At 41.4% G+C, this 18,039-nt stretch overlaps 1 protein-coding gene across 4 annotated transcripts in view; it reads right to left on the bottom strand.

The window, feature by feature from the left end:
• Positions 1-18,039, bottom strand: part of PLPPR1 (phospholipid phosphatase related 1) — a 134,724-nt gene that overhangs the window by 54,265 nt on the left and 62,420 nt on the right. Inside the window, exons 3-4 of one of the 4 annotated variants that reach the window (XM_072860639.1) lie at positions 4,497-4,712; positions 4,085-4,241 (exon numbers count right to left, since the gene is read on the bottom strand). The exons of 2 other annotated variants lie outside the window; for them this stretch is intronic. The gene's annotated coding sequence lies outside the window, so the exon portion shown is untranslated. The remainder of the gene's footprint in view (positions 1-4,084; positions 4,242-4,496; positions 4,713-18,039) is intronic. One more of the 4 variants, XM_072860638.1, reaches the window with a different exon arrangement.

Below are 18,039 nucleotides of genomic sequence, written 5' to 3'. Positions count from 1 at the left end.
TCTACAACCTCTATGCACCTCAACCACCCTTAAAGGAAGAAAGCTTTTTATTCTGTTAAATACAATTTCCTGTTTCAGTTTGTTCCCACTGCCTCTCATCCTTTCACTGGGTACCACAGAGGAGAGTCCCTCTCATACTGGGAAGCCCAGCACAGCTCTCCAGATGTATCTCACCAGTACTGAACAGAGGGGAAGGATGATCTCTGCTGATGTGCTGGCAATGCTTCTCCCAGTGCAACCCAGGAGGCTGTTGGTCTTCTTTGACACAACAGCACATTCCTGTAGCACGGTCAGCTTGTCCACTAGAAACCCCCGGTCCTTTCCCCTTCACAATGAGGAGATCAGTAGTCATGCCAAATACTCCCAAACACTTTCTTGTCCTTCATGTGCTTAGAAATGGTTTCCAAGAGTAGTTGTTCCATTGCCTTACCAAGGACTGAGGAGAGGCTGACCAGCCTGTAGTTCCCTGGATCATCCTTCTTTCCCTTCTTAAAGATAGCAGTGACATTTGTTTTCTTACAATCCTCAAGAACCTCTCCCTATGACCATGACATTTCAAAGATACTCAAGCATGGCTTGCAGTGACACCAGACAACTCCCATGTGTGCATCCTGTTGGGGTCCATGGACTTGTGTCTGTCCAGTTTGTTTAAATGTTCCCTATCCTGATTGTCCTCCATTGAGGGTATCTTCCTTGATCCAGATTTTCCCACCAGTCTAAAGGCCCTGAGATTCCTGCAGGCCAGTCTTACTGAGGCATGGAAGGCACTGAGCACTTCTCAAACTTTTCTGTGTCCTTTGTCACCAGGTTCCCTAACCCATTTAGTAGTGGGCCCAAATTTTCCCTAATCTTCCTTTTGCTGCTGATATACCCATAGAAACCTTCTTGTTGCCCTTCACATTCCTCATCTGATTCAACTCCACGTGGGCTTTGGCTTTCCTTACCCCACTCCTGCATGCTCAGACAGTGCCTCTGTATTCCTCCTGGGTCACCTGTCCCTGTTACTGCCTCTTCTGTACTTCCTTTTTGTGTCCGAGGTTAGTCAGGAGCTCCTTGTTCATCCATGTAGACCTCCTGCTGCCTTTGCTAGATTTCCTGCTCATCAGAATGGACTAATCTTGAGCTTAGAGGCAGTGATCTTTGAAAATTAACCAGCTCTGCTGGATGCATCTTCTCTACAGGGCTATATCCCATGAGATTCTTCCCAGCAGTTCCTTGAACAGGCCAAAATCTGCTCTCATGAAATCTAGGTCTGTGATCCGGCTTTTTGGCTTGCTCCCTCTTCTCACAATCCTAAACTGCATCACCTCATGGGCACCGCTGCCAAGGATGTCCCTGACCTTTGCATCCCTGACATTCACATCCTAAACAAATTCTACCTTGATTGTAAGTATGAAGTCTAGTAGAGCATCTTACATCAGCAACTTGATTGCCTGTGTTAGGAAGTTGTTTGTCATCAATGCATTACAGAAACCTCCTGGATTGCTTGGGCTCTTCTGTGTTGTCCCTCCAGCAAATACCAAGGTGGCTGAAGTCCTGCATGAAGACCACATCTGTGAAACTGAGGCTTCTTCCAGTTGTCTGAACACCTCATCTACTGCTTCCTGATCAGACTGTCTATAGCAGACACCCACAACAATGTCACCTATTTTGGTCTACCAGCTAATTCTGACTCACAAGCTCTCTGCTGGCTCATCATCCATCCCAAGACAGATGTGTGATGTGCCCCAGCTGCTCCCTTATATAAAGGGCAACTCTCCCTTCTTCCTATCCCAGCCTGTCCTTCCTGCAAAAGCCTGTCTATCCATGGCAGCATGCCAGTCCCGTGAGCTATCCCACCACATCACTGTAACACCAAAGAAATCATAGTCCTGCAAATCCACACAGACTTCCTCTCATTTCCTTCCCACAGTGTGTGCGTTAGTGTACAGGCACTTCAGAGAGTGTGACTGTGCATTCGTCCCTGGCCTTGAATACTGTCAAAGCTAGAGTGTGCAGCCCTGGTCTTGAATGTTGCCCAAGCTCAGCAACAGTGAAAGATGGTCTCAAGCTGAAGCATTGAATCCAATAATAAACTGCCACTTGCTGGAAGAAGAACACCTGCCAATAAGCTAGACAAAGAAAACCTGCTAATGGTATGACCTGTGCTGCTGGCCAAGAAACCGGCTATAAATATGAGCTTGCTTTGTTAACCCTTTGTGCTGGCAACAGGGTCCTGATCGGTGGACCAGAGGGGCTCCTGTTACCACCAACAGGCAGGGATGCCTCCTGTTGCTTGAAAAACCTACTTCTTCCTGCAGAATTGAGAGGATGGTGATTGGGATCAGAGGTTCAGGAATCAGTTAGTGCTTGGTATGTAACAGTTCTTACTTGGTGACTAAAGCTTATAATTAATCCTAAGTAAGTGTGTGTAATCTGGTTATCTCACAGGGGAATCCACGCACTCGAGTCAGGAGCTCTCAAATGTGGTGTGACAGAGAAGCATCCAGCTGTGCTGATTTCCCAAAAATGGCTTGAGAGCTTTCCCTGTCACTTCCTTACTTATGTGTTTATGCTTGGTGGGATCCCACTTCACCACTATTTTGTTGATTAGTGTCTGTTCTGTTCACATCATGCTGGGCCCTTTGCTCAGTCCTGGTCCTTCACTGGTCCTTCCAGCCTGCTCCTTCACTTCTTCACATGATTGTTGGTCATTATCTCCCTCCCCCATTACTATTAGTTTAAGCTCTCCTCTCCAGGTTGGCCAGCCTGTTGGCAAAGATGCTTTTGCTCCATTTGGTCAGGTTGATCCCCTTCCAAGTAGTCTTGATCCTCAAAGAGGATCCCATGGTCACAGAAGCCAAACCCTGCTGACTTCAGCTGTGCAACCAGCTGTTGACCCACAGTATCCATCCAGTCCTCTTCAGGCCTTCCTCCTCTTCGCTGGCAGTATCAAGCAGACCACTGACTGGCTTCCCATGCTCTCGATGATTGCACCCAGAGCCACGTAGTCACACTTGATATTTCCCAGGTCAGTCCCGACAGTATCATTGGTGTGCAGGTGGAAGAGCAGCAGGGAGTAACAGTCTGAGGTAAGTTACAAAACAGTCTTTCCACAACATCCCACTCCTGAGCCCCCAGTAAGCAGCAAACTTCTCCAGACAACAGGTTAGGTCGGCAGATGGGGGCCTTCATTCCCCACAAGTAGGGAGTCTCCCACCACTATCTCTCACCATTTCCTCTTGCCATATGGTTCAAGGTCAGCTGGCTCAAGCGCTTCACTGGACAGAGCTCTCAGCCCAGGAGCTGTCACAGCACCGAATCTATTTCATAGCTGCAGATCTGCATGTGGAGCAGGAGCCTTCCCCCCAGGGCCAGAAGTCACCAGCTTCCAGCCTTCACCACCATGGGAGTTTCCACTTTTCAACCAGATACACAGCGACTCTGCCTGACCCCTGCTGCAGCTGCAGGTTCAGGCTTTCGAAGCTGCAGGTTTGTCTCAGAGCAGACCTGATTGATCTCTTTTTGTCATCTCTGACGCTGTGCAGTCTGATGACCTGCTCCCACAGCCTATGTACTTCATGACACAGATTCTCAATGAGAACAATCCTCCTGTTGGCCAAAAGGCCATCTCCCATTGCCCAGCCACAGCAAGAAGCCCCAGGTGCCTCTGCAGCCTGAGACCTGCAAAGCTCCATCCTCCTTCTGCAGCTCCATGTGCCGGTCAAAGCCTCCACTGTTACAGGGAAAATTGCTCCAGTGGCTGATGAGGACCAGATCCTGTCACACATCACTGTCATAACTGAGGACACGGGTGCCGTTGTGAGCAGAGTTACCAGTTCCCTTCTATGCAAACAGCTGTACAAACAGCCACCTCTGAGAGCTGTGCTCTGGGCCAGGACTTACAGATCCTCTGCCTAGTGCCTGCTGGAAGAGTGCTTGACCCTCCCTGAGCAGCACTCATGATCTGCAAGCTCAGAGCCCCCTTTGATCAGGAGCAGCTGGCAGAGCTTGCCAGAAGCTGCTGGAGCATACTAGCAGCCACCAGCTCATCTAGCTGTCCTCACTGCACCCTAACATTCCTCCAAGGGTTCCCAGGACTCACCTGACCATCCCAGAAGATGTTCCCAGAAGATCAAGAAAGTCTCAAAGCAAAGCCCAGAAACAGCTGTGCAAATGGCTGTGTCTGGCATAGAGGCACAGGTAAACAGGGAAAGATTGCAGTCTTTTTGAGCATTAGATGTAGGAGACTTCAAATGAAGCTATAATTGGGTGACATAAACAAAAACATAGATGGCACAGGTAAGTTGTAAAACTCCCTGACATAGGAATTATGCGTGCTAGCAATTTACAAGGGTTCAAAAAGCAACTATACAAAAACCTGGAAGAAAAATCTATCGCAAGCTGTTAAATACAGTGACACTCCCTCTGACCAGGGGAAGTACCAACACCATGTCAGAGACAGTCACCATACAACAGTCCTATTTTACACTCTTTCCTAGCTATCTCCTGCTTACCACAGATGTTCAGAGCCCTGCTGCCAAGACAGGCTTTTGGTCTGGCTCACAACTGCCTTATATTCTACTGGAGAACGATGTCATCCTCCTGCGTCCAAGGGTTGCTTGGGTTGGGGACAAGGCAGCTCTTTTCCCCTCTCTTCTAAATCAGCTCAGTATCTTCTTAATAGCTGTGAAGCACTTTGATGTCTTTAGGCAGAAAGATCTCCAGTGGCACTACACAAACAAATCACAGTGTAATTAGCATGAACAGAGCAGTGCAGAGAAGGTTACAAGACAATGGTCAGCATAGGCATGTGATCAGCCTTGCTGTCTATTTGACTTTCACATAAGGACAGCACACAAGTGAAAATACCACAGGGAAAACAGTGCAGGACCCCTGCGTTGCAGGTCTTGCAGGTACCCCATGCCCTCAGCACACATACAGAGGCACAGCGGCTCCCTCTTGTCCTGCCTTTGCTTTACGGTGCCTGCGTGTAGAAATGCAGCACATGATTTTGCGCTGCTGGTGTCTCACAGCCTCAGACAGATCTGCTTGCTGATGCTACGCTACATCCTAACCTAGATCCTATAGGAGCAGAGCATGCTGAAGAGCAAAATCTGCAAATTTAATTTCAAAACACAAAAATATTTCACTGGGAGATATCTCTCAACTTCAAAACTTCCCGGCTACATGCTTCTTCTGACATGTTATAACTTCCAGGTCTTTCTCTGACTCAAGAGCCTACAAGACTCTTTGTTGGTATCTCCAAGCAGTTGATCTGCCTCAGACCATAAAATCTCTCAAAGCCACAGACCCTGCAAGCCTACCTGCCCAGTTTGCTTTCCCTGTCAACATCAAGAAACCAAGCCTCCAGACTTGCAGAGAGGCCCTCTTCTAGAAGCAGGAGCCCTGCTGCACAAACCCAACCTGCAGCTCCCTAACCTTCCTGTTAGTCTTAAAGGTGACAATGCCTTGGCAGGCACAAGCTTGGGTAAATTTATGGGGTTTGTATCAAGCTGTGCCACAACAGTGAATCTTAAAAATCCAGGATCTCTAGTTGCTTCCTAGGTGAGCTAGCGGGACAACATGGTATCTACTAGCAGAGTTTCAGTAAACACACCAATTCATTACATTAAAACCTCAGTTCCAAACAATGTTTTCTGATCGAAATCTCCTGACGTATTCTGTATTTTGGTATTCTGTGTTCCCATACCCTTGCACTGGACTGCGCCACTGGACTGTGGACCAATACCCTTGCTGGACTGTGGTCCAGCAGAAGTCGCCAAGTCCCTCAGTATCAAGGCAATCCAGAATTCATCATTCCAAAAACATATGTAGAAGATGGAAAATCAAATCTAGTCTTACTCTAACAACACTGACCTTATCATCTTCTTAGATGCTTGTTCTGTTGCCTGTTTCTTCCAGGTATAAAAGCTTTGTCCCTAAGTTGGAGGCGGTTCGATCTCTGAATCTTTGTCATTAATAGAACAGCATTCATTAAAATTCATAAAACTTGCCTGAGCTTCCAGACCGATGCTATTTAATAGAGTAGTGCAGGTTTACAGTCGTTAGACATTGATGAATGCAGCAGTTACTGCCAAAAGAAACTATCTGCTGATATCAAGACTGCAGGACTCTTAGACCAATCATAAGAATCAAATAGAGACAACGTTTTAAATTAAATAGGAAACTATCAAAGACATTTTACTTCACCTAAATGGTCACAGTCTTATTAATATGTATAATGCATTACAAAATCCATTTTATTTGCCTCCAACATTTTTCCAACTGAACAGGAAGCTTTTAAAAAAACAATAACCTTATCACTTTGAATCTCCTCTGCTGCTTGCAAGTCATGTTGTGCCTGAGCCAATCCTTTTGTACAACTTTTTAATCACTGGTAGGCAGTCATATTAAAAAATTAATAATGTCCACTTAGTTTTTCAGAATCTGTAATCATCTTGCTACATAATTGTGAATGCAGGGTAGGGAAGAAGGGAAAACTTGGGTTTTGAAAACTTTCATAAAATCCCTAGGTTCTGGTGCTCACTTTTGTCCCTTTCAAAGATACCATTCGCTTTTCAACGTTAGCCCTGTCAAAACAAGTAGAAATACTCACTGCTATTTGTTATGGCTACTTATCATGACAAGGTTTGGTTTTAATTCAAGAATAGTCTGTCTGAACCTGGATTTAACATCATTGATGTTCCTCAAGATTCTCTTTTAACAAGTCTCCACATACACAAAGGGCAGTTTTATCTCCTTCAGAGTCTTACTAAACCAAGGCACAGTAGCAAGAGGCATTAAGATGCATATGTGCTTTTTGTAAGAAGCTAAATAGTGGAGATTGTGGAAAAGAGTCCAATGGAAGTTACTTCAGGATGCACATGTTAGGAAAAAGCAGCACAGCGATACAGCTCATTGATTTACAAAACAGACTGAGGTGGCAAGGCTTGGAAGAGGAAGCTTTATCTAACATGTTGGGTTCTACAACAAGGAATGTGGACAAGGAAATCAACACAATGACTATTGGTAATAAACATGCATTTTCATACTGGGCATGCAAATATCTATGTGAAATTATTGCAACAAAAGGGGCTGGGCAGACAAAACTGGTCTTAAGGTTCCAAATGCACATACCTCTAAAATTTAGGACTATTTTTTACATGATTCATTCCTTTACTGCTTTCCTTTACCCATCCTCTTTTTTATTGCATCCTACCTTTTCTTTTCACTGCCATTGAGCCTAGATTCTTTCTCCTTCACATCAGGCTACATCACTTTACTAGAAGGAATATTAGGACAAGTGTTTTTCCTATGAGGATTCTCAAAAACTAAGCAAGTTGCCTAGTAAGGTAATAGGACAACTCAACTGGACAAGGCCCAGAGGAACTTAATCCAGCTGCCTCTGTTCTGAGCTGTGCTGTGCCTAGAGACCTCCAGAGATCCTTTCCCACCTAAATTATTCTGTGAGTCTATAACCTTTCTTTTAAGTCAGAGAAGTGTAGACTTAGGTTTCTTACTGACTTGGTTGACCCTGGCTGCCTTTCTTGTTCAAATCACACCTACTCTGAGTTTTTTCCAACTCCCAAACTGTTTTTCTCCTTTCTGTCTACAGAAAAACTCTTGCAATAAGAATGAAAAGACTGAAACTCATAATGATAAACCAATGCTGGTATGCATTTATATGAAACTAACGCTGTATAAAGCATGCTGTTCCCACAGTTTCGTCAGTTTAAGAGATTCAGTATGTTTCCTACCATTATAACAGAGCAGCACTGATTTTTGCTTTGGCTGGTTTAAATAAGATCATAAAGATCCCTGATGACTACTGATTTAACTGGCTCCAAGTCAAAGATTAGCACATCTATAAAACTAATAAAAGTGTAATCTGGTATCCAATCTATTTGAAAGGTTAATTCACTCCATTATAACTGGAATCTTATATTGGTCAGGCACTAATAAGAAACTAGATTACATTAATGAGGTACATTTACACATTTTTTGCTATAATTTTATAAAAAATGCAGTATTGATTAGAGACTACCATAAATCAAATGAAAATTTGATCAATAGTTCCACTATGAAAAACAAAGTATCACAAACTATTTTGAGAAGAGATTTAAAGGCCAAACCTCATCCTCTCCATGAAGCGCGCAAAACTCACAATGAGTCTTGAAAAATCAAGTAGACTGTTACACATGGTTTAATCTAAATAAAAGTGGTATTAATTCAATAATGCTGTACATCTGCACAAAAAAATCACACACTAAATTTCAGTGTTTTAATAAAGTATATAACAAGTATTGATCTATCATTATTATTAGAGCTCCTTCCAGGTATTCAAAGTCTACGCCACAGAAATAAGCCATTAAGTCGTGACAAACAATAGATTATTGATTTTTAGGGTAGACTTGCAGCATTTAATAGATGGGAGAAGGCAATACAGGGATAATTCAGCCATTACATGACCAAATATAGCTATCCTTTACAGAATTCACCCTACTGAAATTGTGACAAAACTGACAGTAACTCCAGTAATAATTGCATCGTTATTTCCAAGCTGCAGCATATTTTTGGTAGACCCCATCAATAATTACTGTAGAACCATAAAAAGTTAATAATGCTGTAGAATTATGAAAAGTTAATAAATTATTCAAACTTATTTTAAACTAGTAATAGCCTATCCCCACATGTCCTATTACATGGGCTCTCCCATTCATCTGCTCATGTGATCAGGTTGTAAAGAAAATGGCGTGAGAAAGAAGTGTGTAGCAGGGTTTTGGGGTATGTTTAAAACTTTTGGGCCAGGCTCTTTGCACTGACCCTCTGCAAACATGCAGAGTCTTCACTGCAAGGCCGCTGGAGACCACAGCCAGCCACGGGACTCTAGGTATGTCTAGTCTGATGCAGATCTTAATCCCAGTGAGTACAATAAACACATCAGCCGAAAGTAAGAGTTACAGATCATTATGAACAACCATTTGGTTTCTTGAACTGTGTAACAACTCTTTAAAAATTGACTATGTGCTTAGTAAAATATTGATTAATCATTCGTCTAACAACCATTTCTAAAAATCTATCTGCAACAGAAATCTTGACCATTAAATCAGTCTGTTTCAAAATAAAGATGCATCTTTATGCCTGACTGTTTAATTTAAAACTAGAGTATTCCAGGAAGAGCTAATACAATTTATCACTGTGTATTTATACCAAAGTCACTGATATCCTAAATCTTATGAAGCCTGAACTTCTGAATCAGAAGTATTGTTTTAGGCATGGCATCAAGCTGAAAGATAATCCATGAAGACTCACAAACTCTAAAAATGAGGGTCAATCTCTAATCATTGTTGTAAGCAATCATCATCACAAGTAACAAGTTCATGTGTGTTAAGACCTGAGTGCCCATTTAGCATCATGTGCACAAGATGTAACAACTTTCAAAACATCAATTGCCAGCAATACCACTCTCTCACATATTTCCTGCAAACATATCTGCATATGATCAGTTTTCATATAGTCTCTTCAACAGCCCCACTGAGTTCACAGCTGTGAACAAATATATGACACATGCAAAATTACCTGTGTGAGAGAGTATATGATCGGACTTTAGGAATGTGATCTGAGAACTAATTGTACTATATCCAACACCTCACAGAACTTCCTGGTGAAATACACCACTGAAGTGCAGTATGACTATAAGGAAATATATCAGAGGAAAAAATGTTTACTGCTAAAATGCTGGGATGTGGGGATGGACTGAGGGGAAGTAGCAGGCCTCCCTTCAGGCTGCACCAGAAGTCACGAAATAAATCATGAAACCTGAGGTGCACCAGCCAAGTGAGTTAGAAATACGGAAACATACAGTATCATTTCTCCGGAAAGCTGTATTTTATTTTACTTGTTACCATGTTCTGCTGCATTCATAATCATAATAGCTTTATTTATTTTGTGTTACTCAGGTGCTGGTAACTGGATTATCCATTTGTGCTTTGGAGGGAGAAGATACCACAATTTAGAAGCTATTTGCTTCCCACACAAGGGCACCAAAATGTTCTGTCAGCAGCTTGGGGAAGTTCCAGGCTGGTGCAATACCTTAGGTTTGTAAAGGAAGCGCAAGACTTGGCAGACTGATTCCTAAAGCTGGTCTTTAAACTCTGTTGGAATTTCTAGAGAGCAGAAAATGCCAATATACTTTAAAAGCTAAATTGCTTGTATGAATCTCTTTGCTGTAATACTGATCTTGATGACTTCACCCTTGTAACATGGCTAAAAGAAACCCCTCTTTTCAATGTCTGGTCAGGAACCAGAAATCAAGTCCTTTGCAAGCCTGATGAAATTGGACATAATGCTTAAAGAGACCTATTTTACTTTTGAAAATTCTCCTGACGTGAAAACCATTGTCAAAAAGTTTGCATGGGTTTGATATTGCAAAATATGCTTTCAGCATCTTGCTTTGCTCTGATGTCTCTCAGATCTTTCCTACTGATCAGTTCTGGGACAGCTTGACTGTTGTATTTAGGGTTACTTAGTATGGATTTGTGAGTCACTATTAATTCCTTTCCACCCTTTTTAAAACTTCATGTAATTTATGCAAATTAAGTGTCACGCTAAATAAACTCAGGCATATTCCTACAGATCAAAGAAAAAAATGTATGTTCACAGATGCAGACCAGAGGAAATGGTGCAGCTGTGTCACAGAGGAGTCAATAATATGATAATGCACTGCACCTGCAATGATCTCCAAATTTTCATATATCTGAGCAAATAAATAGCTCAACATTGTGTGCTTGGGAGACAAAATATGAAAAGCCCTCAGGTCTTTGAAGTATGCAAACAAACAAAGAAAAAGTAACACGTCAGCTGCTCTACCATAATCTGCAAGAAATGTAAAAATCTAAGTATACTTCTGAAAAGAAAGGAGGGAAAAATTCAGCAGTATTTTTCACTGATAATATCACTCTGTTCCCGTAGGGACTAGCTGCCCATGTTACATATTGTGTCATATGTATTTTCACATTGCTATCTATTTCAAGCCTAATTAAAGTTGCCCGGTCATTGCTGGAAATACCTTGCATCTTAGAAGGCTTCAAACATGGCTTGTAGAGTTCTGCAAGTATAATACAGAAAACTTGCATGAATGGTGCCTGGTTTTACAACCAATTTTCTTAAAATCTCTATACAATCAATTCTGATTACTAGTTTTTCTAGCAGTAATCTACTAAAGCTATGGTTTTTTTAAACTTACAAATTGACAAAATGGATTTCTACTTAAGAAAACAAAGCAAGTTCAATCTCACTAACTGCTGCATAATTAAAAAAACACAACTCCTCCTCTTACAAACTTGGTTATATAGACCAACATATTATCAATTGAAGTAGTTCTCAAAAGTGTTGGCTAGTTTCAGAGCACAGTGAAACGGATAAAGCAGTATGTTCACAACATTTTTCTCTACCACCAAAAGCATTTTTTTGTTACTCATAAAGACAAAGAATTGTTTGTACCTTTAATCTCTTCCTTGAAAACTGCACCAAATTCATTGGTGCAAACCCTAAGATGTTATTCAGGCTGTCAAAGGGATTATTTGTGATGGGAAATTTTCAGGATAAAGAGGGAGGATACAAAATAGGCTTCACGTGTCTGCAAGCAACAATACAATCCTTCTTTCATTTACGTTTTCAAGAAAAAAGCAGTAAAGCAGCTAATCCCTCTTGGGCAGTCCCTTAATGTTAACTTTAAAATGTCCTCAAGAAGCTAAGGAGTATCAACTAGTAATCAGCTTTTTTCCAGAGTGCCAATTCTGGCCATGAGTTTTCTGTGCTTTTTGCCTAATTGTGAAGCACCTAGAAGGATTATCTTTTCAAAAAATATTTAGTTTATAGTCAGGTAATATGAAAGCTGCCTAGCAATTCAACAAAACTAATCCAACATTCAGGAGACACCTATTCACTGAGATTAAGCCAATTTTACAATATGGAGTTGTCCAGTCATCTGGAACAAAGGAGGTACGTGGTGGAGAGACAAAGAAAGCAAACAATAAGGAATGACTGGCAAATGGGGAACATAAAGAGACATTTAGAAAGAGCAACAAAGAGAAACAGATACATATGCTGAGTGAATAAAATAAGAAACAACGCATCCCAAGAAACAGAAGTGACTGAAGCATGGGGATTATGCAGAAACATCACGCTGCTACAAGAGGAGCTCCTCCGAATTTGCACAGCATCTGTCACCATCAATTCACACAGTCGGTCTAACTAGAGGATCTAATGACAGGCGGTTTATACAACACCAGCACATGACATGTCCCTCAGGGCATTTTGTCCTCATAGCATCCCAGAGGAGCAGCATAGCACTACTGCTTGCGTGGCACAGATGGAGAAACAAGGCACAGGGCTTTAAATAGCTATGTGCAAGACACCTATAGCAAGTGAAAGGATTGAGCCAGAACACACGAACCACTGGAAAATCCTTCTTTTCTGCCTCAGCAGGAAACAAAATCAAAAAGCCCTACATGGTGGATACTGGATACTGCTACAGAACAGAGTCACTGATCATTGCAACTATTTGGAAGTTAGTTCCACTTGGGATGCCTTTTTAGTTAATGTTTATATTAAAATCTGTCTGGAATTTTTTGGCATTTGCTAGGAGAACTGGACATTACCTTGCCAAAATTAAAACCTGTAATTTGAATATCCCAAACTGCAATCTATGTCCTTTCTGCAATTTTAATTGTACCATTAAAGCTCTAACGCAATCAGCAAGTTTTTCTTATGAGACAAGTGACTTTTTTTAAAGAAACACAAATAGAAAGTCACTCCCAATACATTCAATGCCTCTTACAAATGTTGCTTTGAGGACTACAGCACACAGAAAGAGACATTTCACGCTCCCCAAACACTTCTCAAAATTAGAGGGCACCAGCCAGTACACCCAAAGGTGCAAAATCTTTTGAGTTTTCAGAACACCTAAACAAAAAATAAGAATAAAAAAAGTGCCACATATGTCATGACTGTTCTGAATTCACTTATTTTTCATAGCTTCCTAAGGCCTGCTGTGATGCTGATGACACAGGAGTTCAAGAGGCACTTGTCTCACTTACACAAATGATTTCAGTATCGCAGAAATTCTCCTGCTAAAGAGTAGTTCAGCTGTTGGCTTGACTACATTAAATACTGGCAGGAAAATGTAGGCAGGCAGAGAAAGAAGAATGCTTTCCTTCTGTGCTTCTGTAAGTTGAAATATTTTTTTTAATTATGTTTGAACTGATATTTGAAGATGATTCAATCTGTCCAAAACTAAAATAGCAAAAAGTAAAGGAAAATTTACCTCACTGATTGTAGAAAGAGAGATCCTGTGAGGCTGTAACATACTTACAGTTCAAATCAAAGTTTGCATCAGAATAGATGTAAGACTAGAGTTTTGCATTTTGCAGCATTTTTCATTTTATTCATGGGGGGGAAGGGGACAAGAGATTTTTCTTACAGAATCTTCTGCTCTTTGCAATGCACTATATATTGAGTTGTCAAGAAGAAACAGTTTCCACTCTGCCTGCAAAAGCTTTTCTGAGGGCAGAATAATGGATTTAGCATGAAAAAGTAGGATCTTCAGATGACAGAATTTGAAAGATGTCCAGTGTTTTAGGTTTTAATGGTGTTGCTTATTTGAGTCTGCCCCTACTACCTTGTCAATGCCAGGATTACAATAACCTACAATAAAGCACAATGTGGCACATACATCAGTCATATTAAAGTCACTTGGTGTTCAGTAACTCTTGATCAGTTTAAGACAATTTAATTAAATCTGGTGCCAGAAAATTGCAGTGTTTTTGTGTGCAAAGACACACCTCAGATGCACCTGACTCCTTTAGAGGTAACTGTACTTGAAAATAAATCCTCAGAAAACTCACACCCTGAAACAACTCAAGCCCTCAAACCAGGAGGAGGAGGAGGAAAAAGGAAGTAGAAAGTGCCACATCAGCAGAAATTCCAGAATTAATTTCTCCTTTTGTTATCTAGAGAGCCATTATAGTCCTAACTGCAGCTGACTCAGAAGAGATGAGAGGGTTTTCTCTGGAGAAAAAAGAAGTGGTGTTGCTTGCTTATTGCTTCTTTAAAAGCTACCATTCAAACAGACACAATGGCTCAAAAGTTGTTTGCATGCTTTCTTCCTGCAGTCACATATAGTTGTGGGGATGCTGTTTACTCATAGTGTGTAACTATCCTTCCAACATCTATTAGAAAATGCAATTATCACACCGCATTACACTTCCTGTCACTAATTATAAGCATCAAATACACTGCAAAAGCAAGTATAATCACTTTGACCCACCAAATTCAAAGCCAGACTGTACTCAGCTCCCCCACACCCCCTTTGCATGAGTTTTGTCCTAGAAAGCTAACACCCAAAATGGGATGAATAAAGACAAAGAAAGACCACAGCACATGGAAAGCACTGCTAGATCTAGACCTCAGGGCAGCTCACCAGTCCTCTAGGAAGATAACTGGGATTCGCCACACTTTGCCCTTCTCCCATTTCTACACCTGATGTTGCCTAGATCTGAAGGAGTTTAGTTGTTCTGAAAATTTATTCCCGGCCTGCAGAAAACTGGGCCACTGTGTACAAAACACACCTCCACTAGTTGTGATTTTACCTTTCCCCACCTTCAACCAGTACACATGTGGATGTTATGTGGAAGGATGTAACATAGCACTCCTTGGACCAAACCTTGCAAAGCGGGGTTGCAAAAGAATGAGACAGCAGTGCTGAAGCATCATTAAAGATGTTTCTAACAGCACTTTGTCACGCATGTTCCAGCAGGTGAAGGAGGGAGATGGTCCACAAAGAGTTTTGGCAACAAATGCCACCACAAGCCAAAAGTATGTGAAAAAGAAAGAATATGTTAGAAATTTTTTCCTGTCATCCCAAATGCTGCTTCTCTTACTTTCTCTCACGCCTGCCTACAATCTGTAAGACCACTTTAGTGATCAGTCCTGGCCATCAACAAATCCTCAAACAGGCTGCTGTGCACTGTTTGCATTTGCTGGGATAGATCCAGGGCATACCAACAGCTAGGAGCTCTATAGCCTTTACTGCATGTTCTGGGTCCATCACTGACTCCAAAGGGTTCTGGAAGCTACTGGGGTAGGGCATCCTGCTCTTTGCACTTCTGTTTAACAACTGTCAGCAGCTAGCAGCATTAGTCCTCATGGACCAGGTACTCAATGGTCCCTACACCGCTCAAAGCAGTGGCATGTCAGCTGAATGAGGAACAAAACTGGTCTCATCTTGTTGCAACCTCTTACATGTAAACCAAGGCTGGGAGAGAGAGCCTCCTGAAGGCTTCTTTCACTGATGCTGGCTGCAAACAATGCTGCAAAGGGGGACAGGGAAAAGGAGAATATTAGTCCCCTGTACTTCCTAATTAATTGCTTACGTGTTTAACAAAATGTAATATACCAAATCTTCTAGACATTTGGTGACAAATGCCAGACTATAATGATACCTCTTATAATAGAATAAAGAACCATCTAGAAAGCTGCCTGCATTATTTGGGAGAGGGACTCAGATTTGATAAGTGGCTAAAAATTAGTTTAATTATTCCCTGTTTAGCCTTTAAATCTACTCATGATATGACATTGTGTTTCTAATTAGGGACTGAAAATGTTGATTTAACATTTCTGTCATTACAGATTAGACATCACATGCTATCTCTATATTATTAAAAAGTTCATATTTTGAACATAAAAAGGAATTTGTAGAGTCTGGCACGGGTTTAAGTTTTTATAATGAGCCATTCATCTTCAGGTCAGGTTTCATAATAACTAACTGCTACAAGTTAGTTGAGAGTGAGGAAAATGAAACGGAAAAAAATGGAAATGCGGATAACTGCTGAAATTGTAAGTGTCACATTTGTACAGACTGAAGCATAATGGTATTTAAAATGTCCAAACTGTTTGTGACACCTCGTTTCCACCACTGCCATCACAACTTCTTTGAATGCACACTGCATACTGGGCAGTTAGCAAATATCTACTGGCAGGGCATCTGACATGACAATCAAGGCTCAGCATTTTTTTATATATATACTCATATATATACAAATACCTCAAAACTATATATATATATATACAGTATATATATATATATAAAAATTATATGTAATATATAAATATTTTTATATATACACACACACTATATATATATGTATATAAATATATACAAATACCTCAAAACTTTTAATCACAGGACCACATTCCATGGAAGACAGTGGGAGAGGCAGCACATTCTGGGGAACAGGCCTATGATAATATTTACTGACTATCTCTTTTCCTACTCATGATCACCTAAAACCTCTGCTGCTAGATTGTTTTTGCATGGAAAAAAGTTATCAGGAAAGCAGGCAACATATTTTTAGCTGTCCTGCACGCACCTTTAGCAACTGCAGCCAGGTATCCCACAGCTAATCAATTCTCATAGTTGCTTTCAAACTACAAAAACAGGGCCCATGCTAACCCAGGCAATCCAGCACAGGGCTTGGTATCTGGGGTAGCTCATCTAAAAAGCACTTCCTCTAGCCTCAGAATCATGGCAGTAGGAAAAGAAAAACACCTTCAGTGTACCTTACGATTTACAGGGACTTTTCAGACCAAATGGTTACTATCAATCATCCCTGCACTCCCAGCAGGAAATTAGATTTCCTGTTGTTTAATGCTACAATGCTTGACATAAGTCTGTGAATTCGTAGTTCCAGTAGTGCTACATTAAAAATCTACACTGTGGACAAAGAGGAGAAGAAATACATGTTTTCATCAAATGTAGCAGAGAGAACATCTTTTCAGACACTGCCTCTCTGCTTTTTACTGATTTTTAATTTAAAATTGTGTTTTAATCAGCAAGGCAAATATATGAAAGGACAAGGAAAGTACATTTACGGGGCAAAAAATTCTTTTCTCTTCCTCCTGTAAAAAGATTTATTTTTATTTTTTCTTATCTATTCTTATCTTCACAGTCTTGTCTACAGGAAGGACAGTTTATATCTCTGTCATAGTCTGCCAACCAGGCTCATCATTCATACCTTTAGAGGACTAAAAATCTTCAGAGCTGCTTGTTTCAAGCAATAAATGTGAGACATCTCATTCCTGATGGTGTTTATTTGGTTTCTTCTGAGCTTATTGCTGTTTTTTCCTCGTTTTTAACTTTTCTTTCTCCAGCTGATGGGATAAAGTAGTGACCCGTATTCTCAGTCAGAACAGCCCCTCGGTTTCCCCAGGGAGCAGAGGCAGATTCCCCAGGAAGCTGGACATCATGCCAGTGACAAATGCCTGTGAAGCACTGCAAGGCTCAGCCACCTTCCCACACCGGTGTCTGCCATAGCTGCAGTTGGGAAGGCCCTGTGCCAAGCTTCACTAGTGGTTTTATTATGCTTTTCCTCTGTCCTCATCTTCCAACCAGTCAGATTCCTCCTGCAAGGAGGGCCCATTGAAGTCAAAATGAAAACTACTACTTATATTAGATTAAGCACCCAGGGATTAGCTGATTGTGTTCTGGGGGCTAAGCTGGTAGTACAGAAAGTTGGGAGTGTATATAAGTGAACTGTATCTCCTGGCTGGAGAAGATGCTATGAGGCGAGGACTCCAGGTGACTAAGCGTTAGAGAGGTCCTGGATACCACTGCATGCTTCTCCCATGTCCCTGGGGAATGGTCACTGCTCAGGAGCTCTGGAGAGCAACCATTCACAGTGCTCATTACGCCTGCTGCTGCAGCACACTCAAACCTTTCCAAGATTTCAGTGGCAATGGGATAAGTCTTACACAACACCCAGTATTACAATTAGTCTTTTGACTGTTCTTAGTGCTTCTCTGGTGGAAGAGTGCAAGTCGCCTCATGATATGGGCCAAAGAGTGAGTATTGCATCCAAGCTACATCAGACAGGTGGCTCTGAAGACGGTCAGTCACAGGCAGTTATCTCCTTTTCACCATCTAAGTTTGATGGAAGCTTTCATCCTCCTTGGAAACCCGGCATTGCCCCCCTTGCCAAGAAAACAATCCCAGCCTTA

The sequence above is a fragment of the Ciconia boyciana genome, chromosome 4 (genome assembly GCF_034638445.1).
Source record: "Ciconia boyciana chromosome 4, ASM3463844v1, whole genome shotgun sequence".
Taxonomy (NCBI): Eukaryota; Metazoa; Chordata; class Aves; order Ciconiiformes; family Ciconiidae; genus Ciconia; species Ciconia boyciana.
Note: the sequence above shows the minus strand (reverse complement) of the source record. Positions and strands in the feature narration are given on the sequence as shown.